At 40.8% G+C, this 12214-nt stretch overlaps 1 protein-coding gene across 1 annotated transcript in view; it reads left to right on the forward strand.

Moving 5' to 3' along the window:
* plxnb1b (plexin b1b) overlaps window positions 1-12214 on the forward strand; it is a 127030-nt gene that overhangs the window by 23103 nt on the left and 91713 nt on the right. The window contains exon 2 of the mRNA XM_062442246.1: window positions 11679-11749. The gene's annotated coding sequence lies outside the window, so the exon portion shown is untranslated. The remainder of the gene's footprint in view (window positions 1-11678; window positions 11750-12214) is intronic.

Here is a 12214-nt window from a genome sequence, read left to right on the forward strand (position 1 = left end):
TGTGTGGTGGTCAGGAAGACAACAGGACGGATAAACAGGCCTTATGTTAGTGAGAATGTAGTCAACACAAACCCTCTCTGGTTCTTCTCTCTAAAATGAATTGAGTGCTATCCTGCTTGTTGTGTGTGTCTGAATCACACCCTCCATCAGCACTCTGAAGTGTATACGTTCAGCACAGATGTCCCGATGGGATCCAGCTGGAGCAGATTTCAGTAGCAGAAACACAATGTCAGGACCTCCATATGCAACAACTTCCTTTACATCAAACACACACATGCTCCTACCATGTGGACGCAGCGTGCTTGTTTTTTGGCACAGATAGCTCCCCTGTGTTAGGGGTTAAACTGAAAATATGTTAAGCTGTGAGCTGCAAACAAAATCACAGACGTCACGCTGACAGATCAGCTCCTTTCATATCATGTTTTTCATTAGAACGGTTTTCTGATGAAATAGGACAGAATAAAACCAGTGTGACTGGTTCAGGTGAAGCCAAGTGGAAAGCTCTTCATCTTCAACTAATCCCTTATCATGCTGATTGACCCATACTACATAATGGAATGTTAATAAAATTGGTCAATGCCAAATGGTGACATTATGCAAATAGTTTTAGACTGAGTGCAACTAACACCTCATGAGGATACCATCATCTCTGATTTGCATTACAAATAAATATCCATACATTAGCAGCTAAGATGCTATTCATGTCACGTTAACTAAGCAAGTAGTGTCCTCCATTCCTCACTATATCAGTGGTATCAAATGACAATAATATTGTCTATCGCGCTTATTTCTGAGACAATATATCGTCAGTATACAGTAGTTATCGTGATAGGTTAACAGACAGGAAGGAAGAAAGAGTGATAAAAATAGCACTTACAAAATTAAAAAAGTGACTTTTATTAAATTATCAGTATTTTGATGGCACAACAGCTTGTATTTCTGGAGTAATGACACTGTCCTCTGTGCATTCATGTATGTGTCCTGTGTTAGACATACAGACAAACAGTTGGGGGGTGGAATGGGGTGCAGTTGTAGGCCTGTATCGATTACACATGTTCAGTCTGCTGCCTATTGATCACAGTCAACAACTGATTACTATAGCGACATCATGACCTGATGTTCTGCTTAGTAAAAGGCAATCAGAAGGCGATGGCCTCATTTAGATATCACAACTGGACTGTACTGACACTAATCTCTGCTGCTATCTCAGGATTCACTCGTTTGCTTTTTTGCTTTTCAAATCTTTGAAGAGAGTTAGATCCAGAAGTACAAGAAGAGGAAGACTTGAAGTTAGTTTTGTCGAGGTGCATAACTTTTAAAACCAAAAGCTTTTAGAGAGAGAGAGAGAGAGAGAGAGAGAGAGAGAGAGAGAGAGAGAGAGAGAGAGAGAGAGAGAGAGAGAGAGAGAGAGAGAGAGAGAGAGAGAGAGAGAGAGAGAGAGAGAGAGAGAGAGAGAGAGAGAGAGAGAGAGAGAGAGAGAGAGAGAGAGAGAGAGAGAGAGAGAGAGAGAGAGAGAGAGAGAGAGCGAGCTCATGAAGCCAGCAGCTCCTGACCGGATTTTATTTGACGGAAAAGCTGATTACAGGTATGGACGGTTAAAGAAGGAAGCAATCCTCTCAGGGATTGGACTGTAATCTCAGCGCAAGTCTGCTCATCCTTTTGGTGTTTCTGCATTAAGTGATGAAGTGTAGAACATCCTTTTTACCCTGTACCCAAACTTAACTGAGGATTCTGCTGAAATAAGCAGTCATGTAGACTCTTATAAACCAATTCCTACTTGGATGATTTTCTTTTTTCTTGGCCATTTCTGATATTTTATGAAGGAAATGACACTAAAAAAATATAAAGTTAAATAACTTCTTAATTTTAAATAGTTGAAGCCAAAATTGTTAAAAACCTTTTTCTTGTTGTCAAAAAAAACCTCACAGGAAAATCAAAACTAGCTAGAGCTGCACAAATTAGTTGATTCATCAATTTGTTGTCAACTATTAAATTAAATAGCAACTATTGAGATAATTATCTGATAATCTGATTCTAGCTTCTCAAATGTGAATATTTTCTGGTGTCTTCAGTTTTATATGATACTAACCTGAATATATTTGGGTTGTGGACTTTTGGACTTGATCGAAATGTTTGACCATTTCCTGACATTATTTAGATCAAACCACTAATTGATTAATCGAGAGAATAGTTGACTGGTTAATCAATATTTAAAATAATCTTTGCAGCCTTAAAACCAATAATGTCCTTTTCAACTTTCCTGTCTATGAACCCAAACCCCTTGTTCCCTACTGAAGGTGTAAATCTTAAAAAAACAATTCCCAACATTTAAACTGCATTCATTTCCTAAAACAACTGGACACTGTAGTTTTTAGTGAACGTTACTCAAGCAGGAGGAAAAGTGAATTTTTTGAGGGACTATTTTCAGCTGTGGATTAATACACATTTGCCGCTCTAGCGAACATGTCTGGCAGCAGAGCAGTGCGTGTCAGATGGAGTGAAAATAAAGTACAGTGTGTGGTTTGTGCGTCCACTGAAAAAGCGAGCAGTGCTTTGGCTCATAAACAATCTAGTATTTTTACCAGTGTGGACAGCGAGGAGCCCAACTTTAACACCAAATGGAAGTGGATAAAAACACGAGGATTTGAGATGTTCTCACAGGAGTCTCTTCTGGTTGAACATAGTGTAAACAAAGTGATTCATTTCACATCTAATAACTTTATAACAAAACAGCTCAACACATGCACAGATTTGATTGGCTGATTAGCGTCATGTGAGAAGATTCACTATGCACAGTGTTCTGTGAGTTTCTGAGGGCCGCTCCACTTTTACTGTAATAGCTGGAGAAGCTGCACCCGTTAAAATAATAATATTAATGCTCAGACAAAATGTAACAATCCTCAATATTTCATCAGCTACAGGTCCAGGTCTGGACAGGATGGCGTCTGGGTCTGGATCTGGACCGCGGTCCACCTATTAGTGACCTCTGATATACAGTGATGGAAAAATAGGAGCAAGATGAACATTTAATCCTTTACAAGTGAGCTGCGTTTTAAATGATAGAAGTTATTGAGTGATTTGGCCCGGTTTAGTAGAAGGGGTCTGTCCTGTGTTGAACAGCTGGAGGCTTCATTGGTTTGGCACATAGCAGCATAGAGGGGGGATATCCTCATTGATTGCCCTCAGGTCCCTACCGCTGTTCCTGCCTATCCGTTTCATTATCGAGCTTCATCTGGAAGCAAAAAGAACAAGTTCACACTTAAAAGGCGCTCCATGTTGTGTGAAATTCAAGATGAACAGCTTCTGAAGCCGCAGGTGAAGATCGGTCCGTCTGCTTTCGATGATTGAAGCGTGACATCATCATCGGCTAATTGATTGTTTATAGTGAGCTGCGGGGCCGCATGGCGACACAAACCTACAACCTGCCACCACTAAATCACACTGACTCACAGCGCTGTGGTGGTCTGGGACTTTGCGTGGAAGTGGCTGACAAGGCGTTGCAGGAACACACCAGTCTGTGAAGCCTGAGGAGAAAGGGAGAGAGAGAGAGTGTGAAAACATGAGCAGTGAGATGGAAGAAGAGGATGTAGCTGGAGGGAGTGTGACCCTTTACACTGACTCAACATTCAGACAGCAGAGAAGTTTAACATTTGACTGTTTCTGTGGTCCAGCTTGACTGCTGCTACTACTGTTATTGTTATTAGCCATGTTTTTATTATTATTATTATTGTGTGTGTGTGTGTGTGTGTGTGTGTGTGTGTGTGTGTGTGTGTGTGTGTGTGTGTGTGTGTGTGTGTGTGTGTGTGTGTGTGTGTGTGTGTGTGTGTGTGTGTGTGTGTGTGTGTGTGTGTCTCTTTCACTCTCAATCCAACCGGTTAAGGCAGATGGTCGCCCACCTAAAGCCAGGTTCTGCTGGATGTTTCTTTCCATTAAAGGGGAGTTTTTCCTCGCTGCTGTAACCAAGTGCTGCTCATGGAGGAATGTTGGTTCTCTTTAAATTATTTATAATAATAATAAACTTTATTTATAGAGCACTTTTCATACAAGGGATGTAGCTCAAAGTGCCTCACAGAGAAAAAGAAAAATACATTACAATAAAACAACAGCAGATAAACACATACAAATAAAATAAAATAGCTTAAAATCTTTCCAAATCATTCTAAAAGATAGTGGGAGCTAATGAAGTGCAGCTAAAGGCAGAGTAATATGCTCACTCTTCATGTTTTGGCCCTGAGATGACTTCTGTAGCCATTTGTCGCTTGACTTGTTTAACAAAGCCACATATAGTCCGGCGGGAGAAGGAGAGAAGGGTCACAAAGCCAGGTCACATGATGTGCACTGACCCATTCAGTGGGATTAACCTGTATCACTGTGTCATCCTGGCAAGACTATTAGAGGTAGTAAGAAACACAACCTCTGGATTTTACACCTTTCATAAAACCTGAACCTTCCTGTTTTCTTTCTGTGGACCGTGCAGCTTTTGTCCTCCGGGGTCAAAATTGACCCGGTCTGGTTTCACTGTTTATAAAGCATAAAGTAGAAATGATCACCCATTTCTGTGTTAGACCTTTTCAGCCAAATTATTATCACAGGTTTTACACTACACAAAATCAATAGGCAATCACATTTTATTTATAGAGCGAGTAACAATACTCAAAGACAATTCACAGGCAGACAGACACACTTTAAAGCACAGATCCAGTTTTATTACAACGTGGGTCTTATTTTTAAAGTTTAGCTCATCATTTTCATTAGTAATGATGATATTGCACAGAAAAGGTGAAACGGGGCAAGGCGGCTCTTGCTCTGGAGAATAAGCTTATCAGAGAGCGTTCTATGTCCATCCAAACAGTAGAAGTGATGGAGCTGTGAATCACTTTGTTTGTCGTCTATGCAGAAAATGAATGAGACTTTACATTTTATGTGTGCTTACTTTAAATTTTAACTCTAAATCAAGTAGTTTAGATATTCTGGACAAGGTGTTTTACCCAGTCTGATTTTATTATAGTGATGTCACCATGTTTGTTTGCTCAGTACAATATTATTATATGTAAGTTAAAGTTGATCTGTAGTGCTTTTCATTCGTGACAAAGTGCTTTATAAAGGCAAGATGCAACATACATAAATAAAGACATCATAAGAGAAGTAACTGTGAACTGAAACTGAGATAAATGATGACCCTAAATTGAGCTGGTACATCCTGTTTTCACACACAGTCATGATTCAAAGAAACAAACCACTGAGTGTGAATAGTATATTATGAAAAACAATGTTCTCAGCTTAGATAAGCATCAGTTTACTGTATATTAGGGTGTGTCTGTATAGAATATTAGATAAAAGATATTTAACACATTTGAAGCTTTTTTTTCCTATGAGGAATGTTTTTCACAAAGTAGTTAAGTCATTGCTGGAGTGAAAGGAGAAGGCAGTGATAGGTGATGAGAAGGGGGATTTTAAGCCTTGGTAAATATAGTAGCTGATGACCCCTGTGTGTGTGTTTGCCCCACTGACTTAGAAAAATCAATCACAGCTAATACGAGCTGGGGGAAGTGGCACACATGCCATGTGTTGTTGTCAGATTACGATGATGAGCTTATCCTTCTTTTTTTTTTGCATGTCATCAGGAAACACGGTATTGTGAATGAATGAATTGGCCGTAGAGACGCTGGCGTGTTCTGTGTGAGAACACAATTAGGCTTAATGAGCGAGCTGTCACTGGAAAGTGCTCATCCTCTATCTCATTAAGGCTTAGCGGGGCCGTTCAGACCAACATCAGACCTGCTTTAAGACAACACAAGGAGCTGTTGGTAAGGATGTGTTGCTTAAGAAGTGGCCAAACAATAAAATACAATCCAAGGAGAGCTGCAACAGATCAATGCTCTGATATGCTCTAAACTCTAATCCAACGTTTATGCTCTAAAGTAATCATCCAGGAATGTGTGCTTGTACTGTAGGTATTTGATTTGGCCACCCCATCACGTCACTACTGGCCTCATGACGTAGCACCAAAGTCGGTCTGAACACGGCTCTAAGCTGGGTAGACACTGTCCGGATTAAGCCAGATTTCAACCCTGTTTGATCGCCCCCCCCCCCAAACTAATTTTGCAGTTGGGTTTAATTTAACCAGATTGCAGGTTGTTTGATGTCATGACGTCTGATTAATGGTCTGAATAATTAACAGTCTGGCTGTGGGAAGATCAGCTGGATTTGGTGGCTTGTCTGCAGTTTGGAACTGTTCATGTCCCCAATTTACACTCTGTCAACAGATGTGTTTTAAACTACACTGAGTGAATTTTACATGGTGTGGTTAAATCTGCGCTCTAACTCAGACTGCACAACAGACACATCATGTATCTCTATCTTCCAGCCATCTGAGTTTACATATTTTTTAGGGATGCACCGAAAATTCGGCCACCGAAAATATTCGGCCGAAAATGGCCCAAAAGCGCATTTTCAGTTTTCGGCCGAAATACTTTTATCACCGAAACAACACGGCCGAAACAGCTAACTAAAGAGATCAGCTCCTCTGATGCATCTGTAGCAGACGTTATTCCTTTAATTGCAGTACTAAAGTGAAGTACACTCTTAGAGTCTGTGAGCACACGTTTCACTGAGATCTATTTGGATCCTCTGCACTTCATCGCGACTGTACTTGATCCGCGTTATAAAGATCATTACCTGGATCATGTGGGATTAAAGCAGCGTGCACCAGAAATGATCCGGGCCGCGATGGATGCGGAGAACCCGCTTAGAGACGGAGAAGCGCACAGCACAGGAGAAGGTGTGTGTGTATGTGTGACTATAAATGCAGCGCGTGTGAGAGTAAAGCGTGCTTATAGCTCTGTGTTGCTGCTTATTAGACCGACACCGATCGCACCCCCCCCCCCCCCCCCCCCCCCGACCGATTCCGATCGAAACCCTCCACCAAGTGTAACACTAAGTGATATTTTTAACTTAATTTAATTTTATATTGTGCATTGTTGTAATGTCATTGCTAAATAAATATTTTCATACTTTTGTAATTGATTTATTCTTTGAATTGCAATGCCTTGATTTTAGTGAGGTTAGTACACAGTCATAGCCATAAATGCAATGGTACTAATAATTGGCATAATAATTTCTTTCGGTGTTTCGTTTTTTGGTTTTCGGCCTTGGTTTCCTCATTTTCGGTTTTCGGTTTCGGCCAAGAATTTTCATTTCCGTGCATCCCTAATATTTTTGTTTTTCTTTTTACTGTTTCTTCTGATGAACAGGTTGGCTCCCTGTTTGGTAGCCCCTGTCATCAGTGTATGAAGGTGTGTGAATGTGACATGTAGTGTAAAAGCACTTTTAAGTGGTCAAAAAGACTAGAAAAGAGCTATATAAGTACAGTCCATTAGGGCTTGGCAATACATCTAGATTAAATCAATATCATGATATTTTATATCTATTGTCTTAGATTTTTGATATAGTAATATAGGGATATGGAATAAGTGTCTTTTCCTGCTTTTAAAGGCTACATTACAGTAAAAAATGTATTATCTGCCTTTATCCACTTAGTCATTATATCCACATTACTGATTATTGTTAATCAAAAATCTCATTGTGAAATTTTTTTGTGAAAGCACCGATAGTCATCCCTACAATGTTTATCAAAATATTGATATTGAGGTATTTGGTTTATTTACTTTTTGATCATGTTACAATTCCACAAATTCCTTTATTTGCATCATTCATTTCATCACTGGATGAAACAGACCCATGTGAAGTTTGCATTAACACAACATACAAGGCGTATAGATATGTACAGTGTGTGTCCAGCTTCAGAGATACAGTATCATATATATAACATTGCCAAAGAGTACTTCCAGTTAAAGTTTCTGCTGTTCGGATTCAGTGACACATTCATTCCTGGCTCTCAAGAATCCAACCACAATACTATTTTTCAGTTTTGACGCCAAAGTCGGCTCCTCTGCTTTTTTCTTTTTGGTGGTGAGGTCTGTTGACTTAACCTTTGTTCATCCTGAGGTGGAATGAGAAGATGTGGATTGAGAAATGAAGCAGGATGGCATCAGCTCAGTGCCAGCCACCCTAAGAGAGGGCAGGGCAGGAGTTGTATTTAGACCCTGTCTATATTTTCCAAGGAACAGCGAAGGGGGAAAAAAGCTGAAATTTTCTGGTATTTAATTACAGAGCAGCCACGGCCAAAGGCCCTGTGTCAATGGCAGTTTTAAGACCGACAGCTTAACAACCTCTGGATTGGTGGCACTGTTGGTTTTTGGTGACGCTGTGTCATTTCCTCCATTGACGAGCCAGGTTTTTGATGTGTTTACATGTCCCAGCTTCACCGAATGCTCGAAAACTAAGAAGAAAAAAAAACACAACATAATGGTGCCATCATGTGTACCAGAATTCAACAGCGCTGCCAAGTCGAGGGTGAAAGCTCTCACTAATTTTAGGAATTTATAATGCCTGGAAGTGGCCTCTTTTTGAAGTCTTGTTTTCTCACGAGAATCCCTTTGTGACAGTTTTAGTCGCTTTGAAGGACTCGTCTGCTGTTCACAGAAAACGCGCCTCGCTGCCTCCAGCTGCGCCACTGATATTTTTCCTACCCCGGCTTAATCTGGCCTGATTTGAGTTTGAGTCAGTCTCTGAGCTGTCCAAAAAAAGGTTCCATGTGAATTTGGACCAGTGGACATGTTTGAGAGGACTCCTGGGTGCCATGTCCCTCTCTGTAGAGATTGCGAGGAGGGGGTAGAGGGGTGTTTGCCCGCCTTCTTTGGCCGGTGACTCAATAGTTTTGGCAAGGTCGAGCGAACACGCCATGTCACCAGTTGAGTCACTGTACATTTCCTAACAATGGGAAGCCTGGCTGGAATTGGCACAGGCCCATTTCCAAGGCCACAAAGGGAGTCATTAAGGCTAAAATGCATCCGGATTCAAGTCGCCCCCTTAATGTGAGAGAGAGAGCGTGCCTGGCTGTTGTTATGTGAGTGCTCTTACATAAGGTTTCTTCATTTGGCCCTGCGTCCAAAAATCGATTGGCAGAGGGACTCAACTCACTCCTTCTTCTTTCTGAAAGTCGACCATGTTCTCAGAGTAGAGGGTCTCTGACAACTCAGCCTGTTTGCTTAACCTGATCAAGCATTGTGTGATACAAGTCAACTTCTATCCCTTTTTCAAAGAGGGGGAACAAACATCAGAGGCGAGCAGGCTGCAATCCTTCCTGTTCCTGTCACTTCAATCCTATCAGTTCATCAGTCCACCACAAACTTCAGCTTTCAACTTGTCTTCACGCAGCTCCGCTCCAGGCCTCCCCCTCACAGTCTGGGTCAAAAGATAAATTAGTTACTTTAGTGCCAGCTTCTCACCTGAGGGAATAGCTGCAAAACAAGACCCAGCACGTCCAGGCCGCAGGGCAGAGGTAAGAGCTCCAGGATCAGCCAGCGCTTTAAAACCACTTTTGTTTTACAACCTCGAGGCTTGGATTGGAAAAACTCCAGGTTTGACCGAGCAAGCTTGGTCCAAAGTTAGGGCAGCATTCCTAGACAATGACAGTCATTTGGATCTCTTGTGGGAAGGGAATGATACCGCCTTCACAGCTTCAGGACACCGGCGGTGAAGGACAGGCATAAAATGAGAATTTGGTAGGGCTGCAATGGCTGAGAAGGATTCAGGTTTCATTTCACTTCATGTCTTTGTCAAAATCAGGCCCATGCAGGCCTCTGGTAATATAGTTTGGAAGAGCATTTAGAGGATTAAATTGAAGTCTATTTGCTCAGTTGTCCTAACTTTGAAATATTCATAAAGATAGTGGTGTGTGTGTCTACAGAGATTCTCGCTCCAGTGCAAAAATGATTCAGTTCAGATGCAAATTATTATGCAGCCCAGATTTGATGCAGTTGATATTTCTGCTTGTTCATGAATGGAAGTCTTTTAGGTTTGAGTCACGAAATTTAAATAAGCAAAACATTTCCACAGTTTTGAATCCATTTACATTTGATAGCCTGTTAACATGCTTTGCCATCAGTGTATGGATGTGTGTGTGAATGGGTGAGTGCAGCTGGCAGTGTAGTAGAGCTTTGAGTGCTCGGAAGACTAGAAGGCAAATTTATGTACAGAGCATTTCAGCAAAAAGGCAATTCAAAGTGCTTTAGATAAAATACAAAATGAATCAAGACATAATATAAAAGCAACACATGGTAAAATAAAAAGACAGTTAAATACAATGAAAGGTGCTGTATAAATGTAGTCCATTACCATCTACCCTGTGTGGACACATACACTGTCCTTGTACGTAAGACCACCTTGAGCTTCAGGTGAGAGGAGTTAGGTCACAAATACCACATGATGGTTTATGTCACACACACACACAGAGGCACAGACAGTACAGCCACACACACACTTTGTCAGTGTGGAAGCTCTTCACTGTGAGTGAAGAAGGCACGAAGCTCGCAATTTGCAAGTCCAAAATAAACCGCAGAGGAACAACCATGTTAGTTAGTCAGACAGAGAATGTCCTGTAACTGTGATGCTTTTTAAATTTAGTTTATTCTGTTTTGTAAAAAAAATGTAAGTTATTTACATGGTTAATGTGTTATATGAGCATACAACTGAATTTCAATTTTATATGAAAGAAAAGTTACAAAAGTGTTGGTAGAAAAGTAATTGGCAGGTCAGACTTTTAAAACTCAGAATTGAAAATAGCAAAGAAAATTGCAGTCGGTGGATCTCTACTGTGGAAGTGGCATTAGCTGCTAATGCTACCCACCTCTGTCTGAATGCTATTGTTGCTAGCTTTACTTTAACCGTTAGCACATACACCCCCTTCTTTAATGAGCTGTGAGCATATTATGAAGCCTCTGAATGTAGTGTAAAGATTTCAGACACACATTTATTTCAGTGGACATCTGGAAGATGGCATTAGCTGCTAATGCTAGTGCTACCCACGTTTGTTTGAATGCCGCTGTTGCTAACTTTAACTGTTAGCACCTACATCACCTTCTTTAATGAGTTGTGAGCATAGTCTGAAGACTCTGAATGTAGTGTTTTTAGACACATTTATTTCAGTGGACATTTGGAAGTTGGTAGTAATCGGGTTAGCTAGTAGAGAGCGGTGCGTTTGAAAGAATAATTTGTGCTGTGAATTTAGCTATATCTCTGACTTTTGTATTGGGTTTCCAGTACACATTGTTTCATATTTGCACTACTAACAGAAATATATTCTTTTTCATAACCTTCATTTCTTTTTAAATCGTGCTTGTGTCTTTGAATATGTGGTTAAAGAGGTCCTATTTCATGTCGTGCCAGGTTCTCTTGTTTGTGGCAGCCATTTGTCAGGCTTTTAAAAGGTGACTTTTGTGGCCGCTCTTGCCTCGCCATGTTCAGCAATGTCTTTGTTGTCTCGCTCAACAATAACCGCCTTGTCTGAAGAACGCAGGCCCTCACCTGCGCAACATGAATTAAGGAGACGTGGCAGGCGTTGCAATTGGTTTAAGCTCATTTTGTCGAGGTGAATTTTTCAGCCAGCCGCTACTGCTGTCATCATCTGTTTCCACATTATGTTTCCTCAAAGACTGTTAGTGTGGTACTTGTTATTTTATGTCTTTTCTGCTTTTGGCTTTTAGGAGAGAAAGCTGTTAAAAAATGCTGTCTGTGGCTTTTCTAACTGCACTTCTTCCTTCCTTCCTTCCTTCCAGGTTTGGACAAATGCTCCTGGGAGCCATGGAGAATTTGGAAATAGCAGGAAATAAGCAGTAGACCTCTTCAGGTAAGCTCTATAATTATTATAAAGTCAAAGTTCTTTTTAAATATATATTTTTGGGGCATTTATGCATTTTTTTGATGATAGGAGGTGAGAGAGAGATGGATTTGAACTATGTACATTGTGGATTTATGCAGTGATGGATTGGGGTAAAAAAACCGCCCTGGCCCTTTTCAAATCCAACACCAACCCCACTCAGATGATAACATAAAAAGCTTCAGATAAAACCACACACACACACACACACACACACACACACACACACACACACACACACACACACACACACACACACACACACACACACACACACACACACACAATAATCGCTGCAGTCGCTGATGTATGCAAACAACTTTAACACTTTAACTATCTAACAATGTGAGAGCGGCAGAGAGCTAGGTACTATGAGATGTGCTCCACTAAAGGTGCATTCAGCACAAATATATGTTTGATAAGAAGAGCAGCGCA

This window comes from Scomber scombrus, chromosome 3 (assembly GCF_963691925.1).
Source record: "Scomber scombrus chromosome 3, fScoSco1.1, whole genome shotgun sequence".
Taxonomy (NCBI): Eukaryota; Metazoa; Chordata; class Actinopteri; order Scombriformes; family Scombridae; genus Scomber; species Scomber scombrus.